This window comes from Macrobrachium nipponense, chromosome 1 (assembly GCF_015104395.2).
Source record: "Macrobrachium nipponense isolate FS-2020 chromosome 1, ASM1510439v2, whole genome shotgun sequence".
Classification (NCBI taxonomy): domain Eukaryota; kingdom Metazoa; phylum Arthropoda; class Malacostraca; order Decapoda; family Palaemonidae; genus Macrobrachium; species Macrobrachium nipponense.
The window spans coordinates 83,512,803-83,537,532 of NC_087200.1; the positions used below are offsets into that span (position 1 = coordinate 83,512,803).

The following is a 24,730-nucleotide window of genomic DNA, read 5'->3' on the forward strand; positions in this document are numbered from 1 at the left end:
CCCCTTATCTTTCAAACACGGTGCTTCAAACTCCACAAATACTTTTCTGGAAACTAAAATTATGACTACGTCTCATCTACAACGAGAATAAAATCACGGCCTTCCTGAAAACCGTAAGCACTTTCTATTTGAGAAAATATGAAAAATCAGTATGGCAAAACACTTCCATTTCCATGTGCTGTTGCGCAAATAATTACTTTTGCAGCAGCGCCTTTCTCTGACCACAATTGTTAATTCTCATAAAGAAATGATGAAACGTGAGACTAATTTGAGATTACACAATGAGCGGTCTTCACCTGGCAACGGTCACGTTGCAGAAAATCGGAAAAAAATATCTTTAACCTTTTTACCTTAGACTCTGACACAGCTAATAACAAAAATTTGTCTCGCCGTAATCAGCTGTCACCTACACAGTTACATACACACGCATTACGACGTATTTGATTTTAATCAATCCAAATTTTTCTGGAATATGACACGAAACCCATTTATTTATTATGAAAACTACTTTTCAAAGGGTTCTTTAAACACATCAAGTGCCTTTAGAAAATCTCGGGCAAGTTGATATCATGATATCGTAAAATACTCTCATTTACCTTAAAAAAATAGTAAAGCCAATATTAGACGGAGGAAATTTTGTAAGGAATACGAAATATGCAGTCTTTGACATTATTTAACTTTATATTGGTTTATTTAACAGATATGAGCTATTTTGACTAGTGCATTTACTTTCTCTGTGTAACAGATAATTATAGAATGATAAACTATCATAAAATCTTGAATATGAAAATTCAGAGCAATATGAATATATCTTGGAAGTCGGCATGACGAAATTGCAAACTTATTAATATATATTGCAAATATTTTTGAACAAGTACACTAGCATAACATACGTGCAAAACAATAACACAATTTCCTGACATTCCAATAAATTTCCGATTCAGTAAATCCGTTCAATAAAGCCGCTCGTTTATATCAAGTCACTGTATAGCTGATGTCAAATATGAATATGACATACGTATACTCTCTCGTGCAATTGCATCCTCAAGAACGCAAAAGCACCGACTAAATAATTTCAGTTCACGAAAACATAGAACCACTCACTGTAAAAATTCTACTACTTCTGAAAGGATGTCGTAATAGGAAATTAGACAGCAACGACTTCCCCGTCTAAACAACAATTAGAGTATCGATTATCTGTGAACAAACATTTAGTGATCTACCCAAATGAGCCAATGAAGGGTCTCAAAATCTCGTAGTACCCATCTTTCCTTACCTACAGGCAAAATATTCCAGTCTTGCTTCGAGGCCTGCGGGAATTTGATACTCAGACCTAAGATAAACTCACATTAATATTCAGAGACAAGCTAAGTCACTTCAACCTATCCGCAGGTGAGATATGAATAAAACAATTAAGGTTACCTGCCTGGGTATATCACTGGCCCTTACATATTCTTCAACTATTCACATCTTGAGAATTATCGTCCATCTCAAAAAACGGAAATTTCTCCAAAGCTTAGAACTGTCATCGTATTGTACGTAATATCTATTACCTTAAAATATTCAGTCTTCTGAAGTCTGTCATTCTCAGACCCTAGACTAACTCAAGAATACCAGTGTAATGATTACTAAGATTTACGTAAGTCGTTCCTGTACATTTTTATCATCCTCTCCCCGAATCTGAGGAAGAATCATTACTGATTCCTCTCAGTATCCCCGGACATCTGTGAGAGAGGCTTAAGGGGCGTTTAAGCAAACATCCTGTTTATGACGTTACTGCTCGTCTTAGTAAACATCTTATTAATTTTTTATTATGTTTACGGGGCACCTTCAGTTCCATCACTTTCTCTAATGGTGCTCCTTATGCCTTTGTTATCTCACGTCCTCTTTTCCTTCGGTTTATCAGAAAGCGTCTGCTATCATCTTTCCTCAATATCTGTTACACATTTACCTTTCGCCTATCTCCCGTCAGTTGCTTAGTCTACATCCAGATGTACATATTATAAGACCCTATCAGATAAGGATCACGAAATCTAACGATTCCGCCTTTAATAAAGAGAATATATTCTTTGCAAAAATAGACATAGTTAATTTCAAAATTCCATGGCGATACGATTTTGAGAAATAACCGTCTCAGACGCGATTTTTATGACTATATTTTCCAGAAATATTCACATGATTATTAAGGTAAAGTAAGTCATGAAAGACTCATCCGTGAGCACCAGTTCAATACCAAAATTTAGCAATCAAAAATTAATCCCATTCTATCTAGAAGAATAATTGATTTACTGCTTGTTACACTGTTATCATTTTTTTGAGATAATCGAACACTTGAAGGAAAGATAAATGCGAAACTTCTCTCCTTCTTTACTTACACCAACTTTGTATTCAACGTTCCTTAAAATATTCAGTGCCGTGTTTTTTCAGTAATTGAAAAAGATTTTTTTTAAATGGCTCAAATAGGATTTCATTGATTTCACAGTTTTTCCACATATGTGCTCTCTCTCTCTCTCTTCTCTCTCTCTCTCTCTCTCTCTCTCTCTCTCTCTCGCCGACTAATTACTTTAACTAGAACTGGAGGGTCTGGTCTATGTCCCCTGGAGAAAGAAGCGTTAGACTTGACATAAAAGAAGGCGCCCAGAAGAGTTTTAGTGACGATTTTTCCCATCCTAGGTCTCCTTTCCTCTGGCCCATTTTCTCGAGTTTTATCAGGCGCTGGTGATCTCATTTCACGTAGCGCTCATTTTATTGATCATCGGGGCAAACAACCTAATTAGCATTTATGAAAGTTTAAAATTCAAGGTGCTTGAAACAAAATAAACTCAAGAAAGAAACCTTTTATATAGAGAAAGGCAATCGGCAACGAGCTACTCATATGTATCCAAACTCTCACTTCCGTTCTGTTGTTGAGTGGATTAATATACCTGTCGCGTCGAAAATGACTGAGATATTTCATTAACATTGCAAATGCATTGCAGGTGTATACAGTGCGTTAAGTGCTCTGCATTTTACTGTTCAAGATATTACGTTGGTTAAATGTGGACTTCATTGTCAGCATATCCGTGTGTCAGCTACATAAGAAAAAATAAATTTGTGTTCTTAGGACGCCAAAGAACTAATCAAAATATTCTTATTAATATGTACGGCCAAAACACTCGTGGCAGGGTTTCATTATAATTTTTCGTTCACCTGCCTGACACACGATTGAGGCCTTATTTATCTATTTTTCTTTTCAAAGATGGAAGAAATCATGTGTAATGACGTTAAAAACAGTCACTGATATCTTTAGAACATTATGTTATGTTATTGTGTAAAACTATTTTCCATATAGCAAAATTGACGTGAACGAAACGAAGTGATAAAAAACGTCATATCACAACCATAGATGTACATTAACAAATAGATAGGAGACACCTATCACTAGTAGTATCTCATAAACATAGTCCTTAAATTATCATTTCAATATTAAGTTGAAGGTAGTTGAACTATTCCATTTGTTGAATTTTACAGAAAACATTGGAATCTCACAAAATGCTATCAAATTCAAAAACAAAAAGAAAAAAAAAACGATATCTTAACAGTGTGAACCAGGCGACCTCACTCTATTGCTTTTGATATTATGTGCACGGGAATCTAATGTCAATGTGTCATTTATCGGTCTAAGAAACATCCCTCGATGAGCGAGAGAATTATTGCACTGCATTCGGTGCAAGTTCCTTTTGGAGAGATATCAAGAAAGCTTAATAAACCGGAGAGAATCATACATAGATGAATAAAATTGTTTAAAGAACGGCAAAATTTAGAACATGGGCCTAGAGGTGGAACACCTCGAAGCACCACATGAGAGCAATGCAATACAGTAGAGTAAATGTTGCTGAGCAACATTCATTTGTGAACTTTGAATTCTAGTGCCTCGTCACGACATTGCTGAACCAGGAATCATAACTAGCTCTACGCTTACGACTGGTGTCTGATGAATACTTTAGATGGAGAGGAAGAGATTTTTAAACCTACACTTGAAATCTTTGATAGTTGTCTAATGAATAAGTCTAATGAATAAGCAAACATATCTTTGATGGATGAGAGATTCAGTTAGGCTTACTCTTTCTGTTTTGTTTTTTATCGGTGGCCAGTGAATACCACGGATAGGGAGGGAAACGGTTTCAATGATGCATGCATTTTTTTCTTCAAAACCTAAAGAATACATTTTATTGGTAGATACTTTATTAACATCGGCCTAATCCTTCCATCACTCCAATACGCCACCTCCGCTCTCTTCTACATCTCAGGCGACTAGATCCGACTTCTCACTACGAACTCCATCTCGTGAAAGCATCACTAATGATAACGGTTATTTTAAAATTCCCCGCACCGACAACGGACGCCTTAAAATGCATGTTTATAAAATATTTTCTGTTCATAGAAACTTTATCTTTCATTCCACAAAATATATGCATAAACTCGTGTTACACCCTGTAGCCGTCAAAGAGCAACCCTTGATTCAAGCAGTAGGTTTTTCTTGAAAAGAAAAAAACAACATATAAAATAGACTTAAACGAGAACGTCACCTTTCATATTTCTTATCCTTTCAGCTACTTATAATATGCTTATGGTAGTAGGTCTAGTAGGTATACATGTGAAACTAATTTAAATTAATTTCTATTTAGAAGATATGAATAGCTACAAAAATATCAACCTAAGAAAGCTTTAAGGAAACCTTAATGTATTCGTCAGTTTTGATTCCCACAGCTTTCCAAGGTGTCCAAATGAAACAGGATGATATGCAAGGAATTCGATAAAAAATAAGACTAAATTATATTCGTTTGATTTTTTTTTATTGCTTTTTGACTTTGAATAGCTAGGTCTGAGTTAATTATGTTAAGCAATTATGAAAAGGATAAGAAGAAAGGCGAACATGGCTAATAAAACAAGAATAACGGGAATAGTCAAATAAAGCAGATTAAATATATATATATATATATATTATATATATATATATATATATTATATATATATATATATTATATATATATAGGATTTTAAATATTCATTATATATATATATATATATATATATATATATATATATCTTTTAAAATTACTATTACGTATCCGAGAGAGTATACTGCTGAAAATAGACCTAGGCAAATCATGTGGGAAAATCAGAAGTTCAACTTAGGCCCACTAAATGTGTCATGCAAATTATTTTATTGATCAAAGGACAAAATTAGTTTAACTAAACATCGTTTTCAAAGAATGTTAATGACTTGAAGTATTATTTATCGGCTGTAGGAGACGAAATGACAACACCCCAGTGCAGTACGATACGTTGAGTCAAGACTCGAACGGCAGCAAAGCCAACTTCAAAATCTTCGGTATGCTGTTACGAAGCTAGAGTTGAGAATAAAATTAGAAATCGTGGACCCATCGGTATATTTTTTCTTTACTTTGCAAAATAATTATCTTTAATACATTTAATAAGTCTACTCAGTTCTAATGTAATATTATCTTTAATACATTTAATAAGTCTACTCAGTTCTAATGTAATTTATTTCAAGTATAGCACCTTTGAAATGAAATGTTATGTTATTTATTGTTAAGTAAATAATCTGGCACCTGCATATGGCAATATTTCCATAACGAACAATGAATTAAGAAACTACGCCAATTCTTCGTTGGCCGTCTGTATACAACTGATAAAAAAAAAATACCCATTGATTTTGTAAATGCTGCTAATATCAAAAATGCATGACACATTAGAAATCTAAAAACATAAAGGAACAAGGATGAAAACTACACAACTATAACAAATATTTGGAAGAATTCCTCTCTCATCTTAGCTTTTCCTGCTTTAGAGAATCACCTTGAAAACGGGTGAATACTTCTCGTCGTGTTTTCAGATACTCAGACAGTCTGTTTGGGAGGTAGTAAGCCTGTCTTGTTCCCAAAAGGCACAGGAGGGCTGCATTGGCCCATCACCTACCTAATGTAAATATTCTATAACTTGGTAGACATGAATCGCCATCCCATATGAATAATTGTCGTCGACGATGAAAAATCCATTCATTCTGAGCGTTACTTGTCAGATCACTAGGAGTAATATTCAACATATTTCTTTTCACTTATGTGAAAATATGGCAAATTTGTAAGATACTATAAAAAAAACACAATCTAACTATCTGTAATATAAAGGCAAAAAATGCATATTCAAGTCCAGTAACTTTTTTTTTCAAAATTAAGGAAACCCCCTATTCCTAAAGAGATGTAGTTCCTCATTGGACGAGTGGTTTTCGTGCTCGGCTTCCAATCCGGTGGTCCGAAGTTCGAATCGGCTCGGCCAACGCGGAATCAGAGGAATTTATTTCCGGTTGAAAGAAATTCATTTCTCGATAGAATGTGGTTCGGATCCCACAATAAGTTGTAGGTCCCGTTGCTAGATGACCAATTGGTTCCTAGCCACGTAAAAATATCTAATCCTTCTGGCCAGCCCTAGGAGAGCTGTGAATCAGCTCAGTGGTCTGGTAAAACTAAGATATGCTTAACTCTTCTAAAGGGATGTACGACTTCAACAGACAACACGTCCCAAACGGTCTTAGTACATCACCGCATTCGGCTAGATTATTAACAGGTAACGTTTTAGTTGCTAAACTGGTGTATGACCTGTGTGCTCTGAATTAATTTGTTTGTTACGTTTTTGCTCAGTATGCGCATAATATTTACTAAAACAAATGTACTTCAATAACAAAGTAAAATCATTCAAATGATAAATATATGTGAAAAATCTGTACTATTTTACACCGTCATTATTTGATCATTTTGTAATTAAATTAATCTAAAACCAGCATAAAATATTATTTTTTTTAAAAGTGTCATGACAAACTGTTAAAGTCCGATGCTCTGATATTTAAACGTATATAAAAGTCTATTTAAAGTCGATGTGTTATGAAACAAACTGAACCGAAATCACTTTTCCAGTAAACGTAAAAATCATAGAATAGGTTATGAATGGAAAATAAAATAAGTTTTATGCTATGTTTCCTGACAAATATAATAAAATGCATCAGTAAATTCGAAAAACACTATTTGCTGATTATCGTACTTTTGTAATGAAGTTTTAGAATAATTTTATTACTAGACTAGATAGATCAATTTATGAAGGTGAGAAAGAACGCTTATATATTATTCTTTTACCAGGAAATGCAATCTTTTTTTATCATATATTTTTGTCATTTGAACTATTTAATTTGTTATTCAAGTACATTTGCACTGGAAAATTCTGTGCTCTTTGCATCAAACAAAATATCAAAATGTACGTTACACATCAAACGTATTAACAAATCATCTATTCATCTAAATATATGCATTTTTGCACATGCTCTGATTAAAGTTCTTTTCTTCAGGTTAGAGAAGCGAAGGCCGTTAAAGGAACCCTGACCCACTCAAGTCATTAAGAAAATTAAATATCTACAACAAAAGATATAAGAACAAAAAGCTGCAGCCAAACTTTCTTTCCCAATCTGACGATCTGATGGCAGACCACCTTGAACGTGGCCAGATTAAATCATTTGCACCGGAAAGGATCAATAGCTTGATTTGTGCCGGGAAAGGTTCAGTGTCTTGATCTGAATGGAAAGGTTCTATATCTTGGTTTGAATGGGAAAGGTGCAATATCTTGATTTGAATGAGGGGAAAAGGTTCAATATCTTGATTTGAAACGGGGGAACTTCAATATCTTGATTTTTGGTGGTGGTGGGGGGAAGGTTCAACATATTGATTTAGCGGTGGGAGGTTCAATATCGTGGTTTTTTAAAGGAAAGGTTCTAAAGCTTGATTTGTGGGGGTTTAATATGTGTTTTGTGCGTGGATTGATTTAAATGGAAAGGTTCGCTATCTTGAACTGAATGAAAAAATATATCTTGATTTAAAAGGGAAGGCTCAATATTTTGAGGGGGGGGGGAGGTTAATGCCTTTATTTAAAAAAGAGGGGGTTCAATATCTTGATTTGAGGGGGGCGGTGTGGGAGGTTCAATATCTTCATTTGAGTTGCACTCAAAAGGTTCAATATCTTACCTTTTGAATGGAAGGGTCAATGATTTGAGGGTGGGGGAGGCGATTCAATATCTTGATTTGAGCGGGAAGACAGTTCAATATCTTAATTTGTGGGGAACGGGTTCAATATCTTGATTTGAGCGGGGAAGGGATTCAACATCTTGATTTGTGGGGGGAGGGGGTTCAGTATCTTGATCAGAGCGGAGTGGTAGTTCAATATTGTGATTTGTGTGGGGGATGTTCAATAACTTGATTTTAGCTGTTTTCGTCATTTGAACTTAAAATAGAGAGCTTCTATGAAAACGAAAGCGAGAGAGAGAAAAAGGAGAGCCTGTGATAAAGGGAACCTTATGAATATCTTCTGGTTTTACTAAGGTAGAGATTGATTAATGCCTCGTCGAAACCCTACCTCTCTCTGCAGTTTGCAGATGGCACCAAACTAGGTGTAAATGCAGCAGCCGCAGATAGAGCGGAGAGTTTAAGAAATGATCTAAGGCAAATAGGAGAGTGGTCAAGAGGTCAAATGCCGTTTAACCTGGTTACATGTAGTGTTACAAATAGGATCAAAGAACCATCATGTGAATTACATGCTGCTTGGGAATGACATTTATATTGTAGAACAAGAAGAGGACCTTGGAGTCATTATTACCAAGGTCTTAAAATCCACAAAACAATGCACCAAAGAAAGGTGAACAGAAGGCACAGAAACGAGCGGGATACATAAAGAGGTAGTTCAAATACAGAAACAAGGAAATGTTGTAGTACAGTTTTGGTCCCCAACACTAAGAAAGGACATAAATGGACTAGAAGGGGTAAGAGGAAGACGCACAAAATTAATTTCATCCATCAGCCAAATACGCTACAAAAGATAATTAGAGAGCCTGAACATGTATGACTTAGAAATACGATGATTGTGGGGACAACTAGCAGAGACATTCAAAACACTGAAAGGCAAAAAAAAAGTAGACCGTAACCAAGAAATAGTGGATGGAAACTAGAACTCGAGAGATACAACACATCCCATTGTGGGAACTTCTTCACATACAAGACATGTGACACATGGAATAAACTGCCACCATAAGTTGTAAACAGCAACAGCGTGGAAGAGTTCAAAAGAAAGCTAGACAAGATCATTGGAACACTGTGAACGAATTCTAAAACCTGCCCCTAGAGATAAGTGAGCACATTATGTCTCCTTGGATGGAGTAATAAGTCTTTGAGACATCCTCATCCTTGTAACTCCTTGTAATTCTCCAAGCAATCCACAACAGTCGAATAACAACTAGGTAATAATTCATTGCCTGGGTCAACAGAGGTTGAATGCATTCACTTCATGAAAACAAGCCTATATTGTCCCTCCTTGTCTAATGCAGAAATCGGACGCTGTCATTATGGCAATATGAAGCAGAAAAGAGAGAGAGAGAGAGAGAGAGAGAGATGTTGTCACTATGATAAACGACGTCTTCTTAAAATTATTTTCAACTCATGACACCTGCAACAATAACCAAACGTCTCTGCTAGGTCTTTCTCCAGATTTTCTTACATCTTCGAGCATTTTGAGAGAGAGAGAGAGAGAGAGAGAGAGAGAGAGAGAGAGAGAGAGAGAGAGAGAGATGGGTTACCAGTCCAAACATGGCCTTGCTGCAGACAATTAACGCGTCAAACATTATTAAGTTCTAGCTCTCGACGCACTGTAATCCATTCTTTTAACTTATTAAATAAACTTAAGTGGGGTATGTTCACATGATCAATGACAGTTGTTTATTGACCTTCCCAGGATGAATGGGCCCCGAGACTGATAAAAAAATATGACTAAAAAAGTTGAATAACTAAAACAATTCATCTTCGAAGAGTGACAGCAAAACCAAAAATCCGGGGCTATAATATCCTTACGAAATATGTTCCAATTCCGAAAAGAGCAAAGGGACAATGAAAGGTCAGAAATAAAAGGAAAATACGAATGGCCTAAACAAAATGCTTTAGGGGTCACTATCTCTAACCTTTATGCAAAACAAAGCTTGTAAGAGACTTACACAACATCAACATGTTATGGGGAACGAGGAAATCTTTTATGAACTTCGTAAAAACAGAAAGTATCCTCAAATTTTCCTGTGCAACGAAGAGTTTTAGCCTAGCAAGTCACATTATAATGAAATGTATGTCATTTTGAAAATGGAGTAATAAAATGAAACCCTTCAAGCAAACGAAAGGTCAATCGGTCTCTATGTAATGGCGGTAGAAGTGGGCGTCTCTAGTGAAGGCCAATTTAGGCTTTTCAATGCCACCTGGGCTATGTTCAAAGTTAGCTCATGACAGCTTTTCTTGATCTGTATCCATTTGCTTGGGCAATTTTATGTCTGTAATTCGATTCAAAAAAAGGAACTATAGAAGTAATTTCAGTCAAACATTTTAAGCCTGTTATTCGATTTAAAAACGTAACTATAGAGGTAATGTCAATCACAACCAATGTTGGCCATACAAGCCAACAACACCGACGTCTCTGAAACAAAGAGAAAAACTTAGAAACTGTAAAACAACACTGACGTCACTGGCCGTGTAAAAACAAAACTCGAACGGTAAAGTATCATCTAAATCTAAGAATACAGACATACAAGAGGAGCTTTATACACTGCGGGAAGATTCAAAACATTGTAGACAGGACTGATTATTTTCTTGCTGCTACTGCATAGCACCGATGACTTTCGATACTTCAATGTAGAATTTGTGTTCAAAGTGAAAGCTGATAGAGAAAGCTCCCTTATGGTCATAGTCTTCATGAGAGCAACGCCCAAGGAACAGACAGCAGCGGGTTTCATTTATCAATTAACTTATCTCATCGACTCTATGGCGCGCTAGGTTACGGTTGCTCTGCGCTATATATAAAGTTAGGAAGGTTAGGTTACGGTTCAAGTTAAGTTTATCTTAGTTTAACCAGACCACTGAGCTGATTAACAGCTCTCCTAGGGCTGGCCCGAAGGATTAGATTTTTTTTTTTTTTTGTGGCTAGGAACCTACTGGTTACTTAGCAACGAGACCTACAGCTTATTGTGGGATCCGAACCACATTACATTGAAAAATGAATTTCTAATCACCAAAAATAAATTCCTCAGGTTCCGCATTGGCAGTAGCGGGGAGCGAAATCGGGCTACCAGATTGATAGGCGAGTACGCAAGTCATTCGTCCAATGAGGAACTAATAAAACTTCCATGCAGAAAGGGCGAGGCATGTATTAAACTATATAAACATAAAGAAACGAAGAATAAAAAAAAAAAAACCATAAAATTCACCCCTCAAAAAACGCAGCTAAAATTCTGAAGAGAAAAATTTCCCATAAACTATTATGCAAAACTTGCCCAGTCACATTATAAGACCTTTCTAGGGCCTAGAGCGCCAAGCCATAAATATCGACTGACGTAAAATGGGAAATTTCAACATTCTCCACGCTAACATACGTGAATAAGAGAAAATGTAGAAAAAGCACAGGTCTTGATAACTGAAGCGTAACCAGGCAAAAATGGTGTGCTCTGCATAAAAATATTTACGGTTGCTCGTTAAAAAAAACGTACTACTGTACAAGCAAAATTTACTCCACAGTCACAAATTAATAATTCTGTCAACTGATAAAGCGGACTGAATTCAGTAACAACAAATACAAACAGACGATCACATAATAACGGAAGGTGTAAAAATCAGAACAAGAAAACTAGTCCCTTTACATGATAATTCCCTCAAGTAAAAAAATATAAAATAAAAAAATAAAAAATGAAAACCAAAATCACTGTGGATACCTTCATAAAAGAAGACCGTCAATATTTAAAAGAAATGTAAAGTGGAGATATTCTCTTTTTCTGTCTAAATAAGCTTCTTCGTACTGAAAACAAGACACAAAAACAACAGTGCTCCCTAATCACATTTGGATGCTCTTCACAAACAGAAGCCTCCACTTACTCCCGCCATTACGGCCATTAGTACCACTATGAGACATTAAGGCAATTAGTAACCCTCCACCTTCTTCAGTTCGGAGTCCCAGTGCCCTTAATCAAATCATGGGGACATTTGAGCAACCCAGGCCCCACCCACATCGTCATTACCTTGTAGATCTAGAGTAGGTGTAGAATTAAGGAGTCGGAAGACAAGGAAAAGAGACGATGGGTCTCATAGCTTATACATACGATGGGAACTTGAGCCGGAAGGTCGGTTCACTGTACCTGCAAAGAGAATGAAATTAAATTAGTTACGGGCGTATCGTTCGCAGCAGCAATATTTTATTCAGAATTTTTCATCGTTTTTCATTTGGGTTTGTCACAATCACGGACGAGCTGTCACACACATGGCGAACGGCGACTACTATGCAACAATTTCCGGAAATAAAAGCATTTAACCCAAACTACGTATGAAAAAATTCTCTAACTTGAATTTCTGTCACTCGACGTCGATACCACAGGTGTCGAGCCCACGTGAATTGGCTCTTTCTGTCTATGGTCAGCTTGCTTGATGACCTCAGATAAGTAAGTTGAAAAAATGACATTTTAAATTATTGGATTGTGTCTGGTAACTAAACGTACTCTGGGTCCAATCTATGTGTACGTATGTGTGTGTCTGTCTAAGTCCGCTCAATTAGCAAAAGGAGTTTGGTGTATAGCTACAATATCTCTTTCCTTTAGGATAGCAGCATGAAAGGTTTCTATTATCACCCTTAATAAAACGTTAGTCATATTAGAATTCATAATAGCTTTTATTGGAATTCTTACATTTGAATAATCTTGAAAAAACATCATTTGCGAGTTCAAATCCTAGAATTAATGTACAGTACGTCCTCTCCCACACTAGGAATACTATACAGTTTTTCTAAAATCCTAAGAAGCCTCTGAATTCATATGAGGTAGGTGTTCCCTAGGAATTCCGCTTCGTAATAAATCGACTTTAAGAAGTTGATACAGGGTTACTATTTATAGAAATCAGACCAGTGCTTTTGTTCAAACTCTGGCCCCCTGTACCAAGGCATTAGTTTCCTTGATCTTGCATCATCTCCCTAAAGCTTATTTATCTGACGTAATTTCAATATGACCTCCTTGGGAACGCATCTCCGGTATAAATTTCATGTGTTCCCACTTCGTTTCGAGTCTGAAGATGTCAATGATAAAAAAATACTAGCTCCAATTATCTCTTGATGTACATTCTATTTTGGTCAGACATTAACTCTCGTGATATATATATATTATATATACATATATAATATATATATGACTATATATATATATATATATATATATATACATCACACACACACACACATATATATATATATATATATATATATATATATATATATATATATATATATATATATATATATATATATATATATATATATATATATATATATATATATATCACCTGCCATTTCGAAGTGTACCGTCAACAGATAATAAGTTCCGACACACTAGCTTTTCCGATAATTTTCGTAGTGTATATGCATTAAGTGCTGAATATCAACCTTCATATTTAATATATATGTGTGTGTGTGTGTGTCTAGAATCTACTGGTCACTTTTTACCAGATACATATGCAACTACAATAGCTGCAATGCCCTCTTAACTTTTTTCCTTCTCGTGTCATGTTTGGCAACCTGACCTCTTTGTGATTATGAGACCTGTGTTCGTTTCCCGGTACCGGACATAACAATTTCTTCATATTTCTTTGAACAGGAATCTTCAGGGTTTGCTGTGACAAGCGTATCCAAAAAAAGAGCAAAGAATTCGAGAAGTTAAAAGTTAAGAGGGCATTGTGGATATTACAGTTGCATATATATATATATATATATATATATATATATATATATATATATATATATATATATATATATATATATATATATATATATATATATATATATATATATATATATATATATATATATATATATATATGTGTGTGTGTGTGTGTGTGTATGTATATATATTTATATATATATATTCATATATATATATATATATATATATATATATATATAGATATATATATATATATATATATATATATATATATATATATATATGTATGTATGTGTGTGTGCGTGCGTGCGTGTATGAAACTACCAGTCTGAAAGTAAACAAAAACAAAAAAACAAACAGGCAGTTGCTGCACTTCATCATATTCATTTTTTTTTTCACAGAAACTCCGCTGTCACAGTTTTGTATATGGTTATTTTACAGTTCACGATAACGTGGAGAGCATAAAAATCCCTCTCCTCATAAAATATTCACCTGAAATCAACATAAGCCCTAATACATAAAACAATAAAGCAGTATTATTTAAAAAAAAAAATGTCAGGCATAGTCGCAACGGTAACAAAACTGAAAATCCTTTTAGTTTCCCCCCATATTTTGAAAGCTTCCGGATTAATTGACTGATTGATTAAGTCTCCCCGACTATCGGAGCATCTGGGTCATCGCTGCAGGCAAAAGTGGAACACCGGTATTCCATTTGTTAAAGGAAAGCTACCATTCAGTTCCTAAATGTTATACTGCATCAGATATTAAGTATGGCCCTAGTTGTTCACTCTCATCACATTTATCTTGCTGCATATGATTTATGGAAAGGGAAGGAGTCATTTTTATGGACAATTGTTAGAAAAATAATCCAAAGAATTCTAGAAGAAAAAAAAAAAAAAACTCTCAAAAGATTACTTTATTTTCTTTTTGGCCGAATTTAGTACTCGCTGTATATCATAAAGATATAAAAGTAGTTATCTTTGATCTATGCATTTTTTTTTTTTGGTCATTGTTAGTCACAACCGTTTTTTATGCACAACAGAGAAGTTTGCGTCACAAATATGCAGAGAAACAATGAGTTTCCATATCAGTGATATTACAAACCTTTCCGTTAACTTCGTGTATGCGCCTTTGATTCGATTTTTGTAGAATAACAATCGCCAAGTTTCATCTTCCTATCCTCAATATGTGAGGGCAAACAGATGATAAACATCACAGGATTGAAAACCCCCATATAGACAATAATCTCCAAAAGGCAACCAGAGCAAAATCAGGAATAACACAGTTCCTGATAGTTCATAACAATTTTTTTTACAGATGGAGAAATCTCTACAAATTTATAATAATGATAGTAGCAACACATAAAACACAAAACCTGTCCACGTATCACTCCCTATGTCCTAAATGTAAACTCCTTCGGGATAGCCCAAGTGTAGTGTATCGATTCTTATAGGGAAAAAAAGAATATTGGGCATCTCTCAAGTAAGATTTCACAGTTAAAAAGTCCATCCATAAATAGTTCTCAGACTGCAATATTCACACAAGACCAAAATATGAAACCATCACTCTGAGAAATAGATAATATCGAACATAACTACCAACAGATAAATATAGCACAATCCACGTTTATCAACTCCAAATGGCACCAACAAACATCAAGGAGTAGCATGGAATCAATCTCACGTCAAATAAAAATTGTCCTCCAATAAGACAGAAAAATTAACGTACCCCCAATGCGAAACTGGGAAAAACAATAAAATGAAATAAACATCTCAAGTTCGTGTGTGTGTGTGTGTGTGAGAGGAGAGAGAGAGAGAGAGAGAGAGAGAGAGAGAGAGAGAGGACCCGAATGGGACCGGAGAAGGACGGAAGGACGGAGAGGAGAGCGAGAGAGAGACGAGGAAGACGCGAGAGAGAGCGTGCACCAATTTACATTTGACGTTACAGAAACTTTGTATGAAAGTCACAAAATCCCAAATCAAACATGCTGAAGCAAAACCAATAATCCCTTAATGTTCCTTAATTAGCAACAATTATTATTTTGCCAAAGACCTTTATTCTCTAAGACCCTCTTTCTCTTTATTTTTATCCTTCTATGTATTAATTTGTCCTTTCATCTGTTTATCTATCTACGTACATGCAAGGTATGGGGTAAACCGTCCTCGAAAGAACGAAAGATGAAATAATACAATATAGTGTTGACATATGAGTGGATGGCGAAGGGGAAGGTGAACAACAGAATAAAAATAAGAATGATGATGAGGATAGTAAATTCATCTTCCTGAAGACTGAAAATAGAACAAAAACGAGGACGGCGACGGGACCCTAATAAACAAAAGTGACTGCAATTTAATGACGAATTCAAATCCATTAGGGGAAAGCGAAAATGGGAAATCGAAAACAAACACAAGAGCATTATATTACTGATTAAACTTTGTTGTCATATATCAGAACAATGAAACGGATAAGGGAGACCAAAAAGGCGCATTCCAAATAAAAGCTTTAAATCTTGACTAAACGTCTATGCAAAGCATATCGAGATATCAGAAATTTTTACATGGATTCTTGAAAGAAAATTGATTTAGATGAAATGCAGATGTTCAACTTGAAATTCGTGTCATAGAACTATAAAATAACAATGAGATCATAAGGTATATAGTCCAGTAATTATTTCCTTAGGGAACAAATCGCAACCATTAAAATACTCAATTGATTTAACTTGAAAAACAATACAACAAAATAAAGAATATCTCACTATCAACACAAAGATAAATTAGAAAATAATAAGAAGTTAATGTACTCAATGTTTGCAAAAGTTAATCCAGATAATCTGCGACCGAAAATGAAATGCAAGAAAATGTTACGAAGTCTACGTTACTCACTTCCCTCATTTCAATGTCCTTGTCTAAGCTTCAGCACCGACGCAAATTCCCGAGATGTTTACTACTAGTATGGCACCAGCCCCAGTTTTTTGCCATGCCCCTAGGTTAGGTTGGGTTAGGTTAGGTTAAGTTGGTTCTAAGAAGTAACCTGCTGAAAATGTGGGTGTTGGGAACATAATGAGATCATTTTCAAGTAGATTTTATAGATAGTTTATAAGATATTTATGGCGTCCCGCTTTTCTCGGGAAGGTCCGATACTCGGTACAGCACAGACATTTGAGAGCAGGGAAGATGTTCAAAGTGATAAAAGACCTGAAGTAGACCTCTGAACTATGCCTACCCAGCATAGACGGTATGATAAGGAAATTTTGGAAATAAGGGTAAGGAGAAAACCATTTTGCCATTGTCACTATAGATGTAATTATAACTGATATGCCAGAGCTGCCAAAAGAGTACAATATACTGATTATCATATTTTTTCAAACTGTGGCAAAGGACAGTTTTGGATTAATATTTGGAAGCCTAAAGATGTCATCTACATTTTATATAATATATATATATATATAATATATACATATATATATCATATATATATATATAATATATATAATATATATGTGTGTGTGTGTGTGTGTGTGCGTGTGTGTGTGTGTGTGTGCAAACGTCATATGATTCAAATTTTGAGTAATGAGTTCAGTGATGATTTTTAAAGGTCACCATTATATACTTTATCGCAGTCCATGCATTTAGATAATTTAGTACAAGTGCCAACGATGAACAGCCTACTGTGCAGCAAATGGAAATATAAAGCTTTCATTTACAGTGAATCACAAAAAGCCTACATTTCGCCCTAAGTGATCAATTAGTTAGTGTGAAGCTAAAGTCATTTCAGGCTAAAAGTAAGTAAAATCCGAATTGGTTTTGGAGCTCATGAATAAAACATAAAATGCATTTTTCCGACTAAATCCCATAAGCCACACATCATGAAAATCCAATAAAACCAATACAACATATAACTGAAACATTCTGCGTTCTGCTGAGGCGTAAAATTCAATATCAGAGTCCAAATTGATAAAATGTGCCAATTAATATCAATGACAATACTGGGTTCCAATTGAAAATATCTCCGCACACTATTTCCCTAGAGTCGTGGTTTTCCTTTTCAAACGTCTGGTTGTTGTCACTGGAAAAAGGCAATAATGAAAAGAGAGTTTTCAAAGTCAGGAAATTCAATTATTGAAGATATAACCCTATTACCTAACTGCGTATAGTACTTAATATTACGTAAAATTATAAATTTTTATAGGAAATATTTATCCTATACACACACAAACACACGTATATTTGCATATACACACACATATATATATATATATATATATATATCTATATATATATAATATATATAAATATATATATATTATATATTTATAGACGAAGAGAGAGAGAGAGAAGAGAGAGAGAGAGAGAGAGAGAGAGAGAGAGAGAGCTTTGCAAAACCTAAAATGCTGAAAGGAAACCTTCCAAAATGAAACTAGGACTGACTGAGATGGACTCTCAACGGAAGCTTTGTTAAATGCTGGTAATCTCCTACCTTGTCGCGAGAGTCCCTTGTCATTTTTATTGTCTCTACTAATATCTTTTCTTAAAAGAATTGGAAAAATGGTAAAAGGATCAACATGAGTAAGCTACTAAAATCAGCATTAAATTTTTTTTTATGAATATGGAGATTCTCAGTCCTAATCTGGTACTGTATGCACTTGTATGCGTGCGCAAGCAAATGCATAGATGCCCAGCAGATTCATTTGCCGAATACATTCTTTGATCTAATCAGAGAGGCAAGATTCAGTCAATCTAGCCAGTTTTTTCCCATTCTGGATCAGTTAATTAAACACGGCAATCACTACCTTTCAGAGCTTCAAAACATTGTTGTTGGCACTATTACAGAAACTCGAACAAATTTGCTTTCTAATGTGAGTTAGTGTTTTAATGGCAACCTGACACTGAAGACTAAATAGGTAAAGGAGTGCGATGGCAGTATACACACTTCAAAACAAGAAGTTCCTGTAAACAAAGACTTCGTTGAGAATATTCTCGAAAAAAAAAATAATTTGTTCCTCAACTTCAGGAAATGGTGACATTTAGATAAAATACACAGCACTGCAGCTCGTGATCAACACTCCATAAAGACTCCTCCCTGTGAGGAAGGCTTACCGTTTGGCCACCAGCCAAATAGTGAGTGAACTTCAAGGAACTGGATGAAGAGCCTCATTAGTTTCGATGGCAAATGCTGCAAATCCTTGGAAGGGGGGGTTGCCTGTCTGCCAACCCGGCCCATAACAACCCCCCCCCCACACACACACATAAAATAAATCTCTCAATATACTTCCACTCTTCTACGTTTATTCGTCTAGCTGAAATGCAGTTTCATACATTGTATAGAAGAATTACTGAAATTTTGAGATGAGGTGCCATTGAATTTTGTACATGTTTTTTGCGCATGTAATGAGTTGAATATAAAATTTAGGCCAAAGGCTAAGCACTGGAACCTATGAGGTCATTCAGCGCTGAAATGGAAATTGACAGTAAAAGGTTTGAAAGGTGTAACAGGAGGAAAACCTCACAGTTGCACTATGAATCAAGTGTTTGGATAAGGTGGAAAGTCAGATGAAGAGAGAAAATGAAAGGAGGTACAATAAAAGGAACGAAAATGGTTGCAGCTAGGGGCCGAAGGCACGCTGCAAAGAACCCTAAGTAATGACTACAGTGCACTGCATGAGGTCCACTGACGGCACTACCCCCCTACGGGGGCGCATGTAATGGAAAACAGGTCGATCCGATCACTGTCCGAAGTCGGTCCGACGGCAAGATTGACTTATCCCAAGACGATCCAGACCCGTGTAGAAAATCGGGTGGGTGAATTTCCGTTTTTATTCATCCAGCTTATTGGAAATCTAAACAGGTATGGGTGACTTCCCATGAAAGTGTCACTGTGTGGCATCCACCCATATTATAAACACTGTTCCATTGAAAAATCATAGTCACTGGGAGACATACAAGAATAAGTATGTGATGAAAAGCAAATTTACACAGTCTTACTGACAGTAATGTTAAATAATAGTTTGCATTAGTCATCATTTACCGGGATGGATAACAATTGTCTAGTTTAGGAGATGGGCAATTCTTGTTTCCACAAAATTATGGAGCTTCATGTCATTTATTCTGTTGCATGCTCTACTAAATCGGTGGACAATTGATTGGTACTGGGCATTTTTCACACTTTCACCATGCATGGTAGAAGACTCAATTCCTCCTAAAAGCATGTCTATGATAGCATTAGAGAATCATCAGTTTTATTATTAATATTACGAGAATAAAAACAATAATCATATTCAATCATTATCTGGCGTAACAATAATGATCCCATTATTTAAAATGCAACAGTTCCAAATGCTTTTTTTTCCTGTTGGTAACACCTTGTAGGGAACAAAATTCATGTTTAGACTTATTGTTGTCCATTCCGGAGCCAGCTTCTCTCGCTTGTCGTCCTTATATGAAATGTACGTAGAAAGATGCTTTGGTCAGAGCATATGGATGGTACGCCACATTCATATATTCAGAACTTCCAATTTCGGCTCTCAATTATATTACCGGCTTTTATTATTTTACGTATTTTTTATGGCCACACGCTACTAACAATATTTAAAACAAGACTGCGGTTATCGAGTCAGGATTGATTAGGGACTGTACTGACTCAGGCCATATTCGCCTATAAAGTACGACCTGATCGACTACAGTTACTGAGGCCGGATATACCGGTTCACGCATTGACAGGAACCAAATCGATCAGGGAAAGAGCTGACTGGGGCCGGATCATACAAGGAATAGGATGACTTCCACCGGATCAAGAAGGACGGGATAAAGTATTGATATAATTGCATGGTGCATTACTATACTAAAACAGCTTCAAATCGCTTACAAGTCATAGTTAGTGTGTTCTTAAAAAAAAATTAGGGATCATGGAAACAGGATTTATTCAAGAGTAATTACTCATAATACGTATAAAGCCATGTGTTATTTGTCGTGATCTTTTATGACACAATAGTAAAATCTAAAAAGCCCCTGAAACTTCTCTGACTCTATCCACAGGAAATGGCCCTCTCTCTCTCTCTCTCTCTCTCTCTCTCTCTCTCTCTCTCTTCTCTCTCTCATACACACACATTTCCGTTTTTGCCCTCGGTTAGTCTCAAACACAAAAAAATAAAAAGTCCGAAACACACACACCTTCCACCCTTCAACGTCCTCCCACAATTATGAACCGAATGTCGTCAAAGGCCAGTTTCATCTAAACTTATTCAGCCAACCGTAGGTTTTTATTACAGAAAGAACATTTCTGAAGACTAGGAACTAATTTGAATGAGAACTAAGAGGCGTTCAAAGTGTCCTAAAATCTAGTCAATGGCTACCTATTTCCTCAAAAATTTTGAACGCATGAATAAAACATTAAGATTATATAAATAGTATGACAACTAATCTTCCCGCCAGAAGAAGGACAAACTCAAAGGCAGACATACAAAAGATAAATCGAGAATATTTCAATACAATATTTGTATGAGCGGTCGGAAATCAACTGACTTATCCGACATGTAGCAAATTAAGTTGACTGTTGCGAAAACGTTGGCAGTTATGAAACTGTGATTTATTCTGTTATGCTGAATGTTAGGCCACTTTTTCTGTAACATGTTGTTATGATGTCCGGGGTCCAATTAAAAATTCACTCCAGCCGTTAAAATCACAGATACGCAGACCACTCGCTTTTCCTTCCTCCTCGTGCATTTTTTTACTGATCGTATTCCATCTTTAACCGATTACTAAAAGAAATTCAGCACACTGCCGTATTGTGAATTTTATCTTGGAATTGTAGTTGCCTATTCTTATCACTTATACACAATATTTATATAAATATGTATACACACATATATATATACCCAATATATAAAATGAATGTATTATATGTTATTTATGTAGTAATGTTATGTATGGTATGTGATGTATGTATGTAATGATTATAGATAAATAATACACACACACGCACATACACATATATATATTTTTTTTTCTATTCGCAGTTTTGCTTTGGAACTCAACAGAAATCGTTGCAATATTCTACATAGTATCCCTTCATAAAAATAAACAATGGTTTGTAGAAGAATTAAGAGGGATGAAGGCTGAAAAATCTCTTCTCATACATCATTAAAATACAAAGGAAACACCTCCATTACCAGGGTGAAAGCTTAAAGTAAAAATATGCTAGCAAGGTATATTTTCAAAAGTCTTGGTTGTTATTCATCCTTGTGGCTCTTAAGATTAATTTCTTATCTTAAAGTCTTGAAATTCCATTCGTGTACGAAGCATGAGAAAAACAAATTATGTCCAGAAAAAATAAAAGGTTGAGAAACAGCTTTTTTTTTCATTAACTGGTGTTATTTTAAAGTACGAAATGTTTTTCTATGTTCTTTACAAGTTCCAGTCTCTAACATCTAAAGAAGAAGAAGAAGAAGCAGAAGAATTAGAAAGAGAAAGAGAAAAGCGAGGAGAGGATGAAAACGACTACCAAAATACTTAATGACCTCAAGTTGCAAAATTAATTACTTAAATTCTCATAGCGACAATCTTCATAACTTTAACAAGAGCCTCGCCTATTTTTTTTCTGACCTCTTCAGTGTTACGAAGAGTGCAGTTCAGGTAATTATGTCCGGGCGGTGTAAAACTTCTTACAGCTCATTGCCCTTTTGAGAGGGTTCAGAACCTTTCACCATACGAGAGAGAGAGAGAGAGAGAGAGAGAGAGAGAGAGAGAGAGAGAGAGAATTATAATTTCACGCAAACGTACCAGTTAAGTATCATCACCCTTAAACACTAGTTATCAAAAAATAGTATATAATAGTCAAGATATTCATCCACTGGTTCATCCCTAACAAAAATGAGCTTCTGGAATGGCATAATGCTTTCGCAATCAATTATAACATCCCCACCATTAAACATGCGGGAAAACATGAGGATGCAAAGGAAATGGAATGAAGAGTTTCGAGACACAAAAGAGTCCATAATTTCAAGCTAGTGAACAATACCAAGGTTACGCACTGCATGGAGCAAGACAATAGAAAAATCCAAAATCCACGATTAAAAAGCCTTTACCCGATGTTTACCGACTTACAAAGAATGGCGCAGTATGTAACGGGAAGTTCAGTTGAAAGAAATTCATTCAATACGAGGGGCAGAGACCTCATCAGTATGCTAATCCATCGTAAATCGAACATTTTCAAAGGTGACCTCATTCCGTTCACACCAATGGCGATTCTTTCCCATCCTAATGGTACCTCTCCGTAATCATGGCGCATCCACAGAAGCAGTCACATATTCAGTGGATCAAGATTTTTTCATCAGTCCTATTTTTGAAACGGCAACACTTATCTTATTAACATCTGTCCAGGAATGGCGGAATCTGGCAGCGATCCTCTACATTTACTGTAAATGTTATAAAGCCGGGTGAATAAGTTCATACTTCCATTGAATAAAGTTTCATACTCCATATTCTTTTTTTTTTTTTTTTTTTTTTTTGGGGGGGATTATAATGGCCAATTGACACTGATAGTAGAATAACTTAAATACAATATCTAATATGACGAAGGAAATTTCTATTCAAAATATTTAATGATATACTACACTGAGCTCCCAAGACTCACTGCAACCAGTAAACCCCTTGGGAGTGAATGCATACATTCATTCATACATACATACATGCATACACACACACACACATGCACACATGCATACATACATACACACAAGCGAAGCAATTGCCCTGAAACAAACACAGACGTTTCAATTTATAGCTCTCAATTACCGGGCAGAGGCAATTCCCTACATGAAGCAATTGAACAAATTTGGCCTTGTGACCGGAGAGTTAGCCATACTTCAATGGGAACCCACAATTACCATTTTTATAAGAGTTAATTATTATTACAAAAATGCTGTTTTCACAAAATTTATAAAAGTCATTATGTTCCAATATTTGTCTATATAAATAATTTGTCCCTTTTATGCGTATTTCATATATACAGTAAATGCAATAAATCATATATAATTATGAATGTGAGATCTATATACCAATAAACTTCTGCCTTGCTCATAAATTATTACAAAATAATAATCTACACAGATTAAAGTCTGTTAATTATCGGACCTTAAGAGGCCCTGTCACCCTTCAGGCGTTACCTCAGCTATTCATGTAATTTATTTTGTAAATATACTTTATGTTAACTCAACCCTTGGAGTTTATATCCATTTTCCCTTATCTGAAGCCGCCCTCAGCCGTAGAGTTTTCTTTTCAGGTCTCGTTCTTATCCAAGACCTTCTTATGAGTTCCAGTAAGTAGTTACATCTGTTGTGTAGACACAGAACTAGAATCTTAATATGAATGGGACTTGTCTCTGTTTCTTCGGGAGTATTATACTAAGCAAATGAAAATGTATTTTCATTATACTGTTGGACTTTTTCCATTTTTTTAATGTAATGCATCAAGGTGAATTTCTCTAGGTATTCACGATGAAAAGTCCCGGTAATTTCCTTTGTGATGTATTGTTAATAAATTGTTCAGTTGTCGTTGCTTTCTTCCAGATGAGTTTGGATAAAGTATTTAGAAACTATTTATGTCGTAGGTAAAAGGGCTTGTGCGACCTCAGTAATGAATTGTGTCAGTGGACGGTCGACCAGTAAAAATCGGGTGTGGAGAGGAATGTATATATATATATATATATATATATATATATATATATATATATATATATATATATATATATATATACATATATATCACACACATATATATGTATAAATATATATACTATGTGTGTGTTTACGTATGCATGTATGTGATGTATGTCTGTAATGTTGTATGTATGTAGTATGTATGTATGATGTATGTATGTATTTATATATATATATATATATGTATGTATGTATAT

At 35.3% G+C, this 24,730-nt stretch overlaps 1 protein-coding gene across 8 annotated transcripts in view; it reads right to left on the minus strand.

Moving 5' to 3' along the window:
• The window catches only part of LOC135219418 (cGMP-dependent 3',5'-cyclic phosphodiesterase-like), a 690,625-nt gene that overhangs the window by 440,466 nt on the left and 225,429 nt on the right, over window positions 1-24,730 (minus strand). Inside the window, exon 2 of one of the 8 annotated variants that reach the window (XM_064256184.1) lies at window positions 12,221-12,256. The exons of 5 other annotated variants lie outside the window; for them this stretch is intronic. The gene's annotated coding sequence lies outside the window, so the exon portion shown is untranslated. Of the gene's footprint in view, window positions 1-12,139; window positions 12,257-24,730 lie in introns of those variants that run through there. 2 more of the 8 variants (XM_064256180.1, XM_064256185.1) reach the window with 2 other exon arrangements.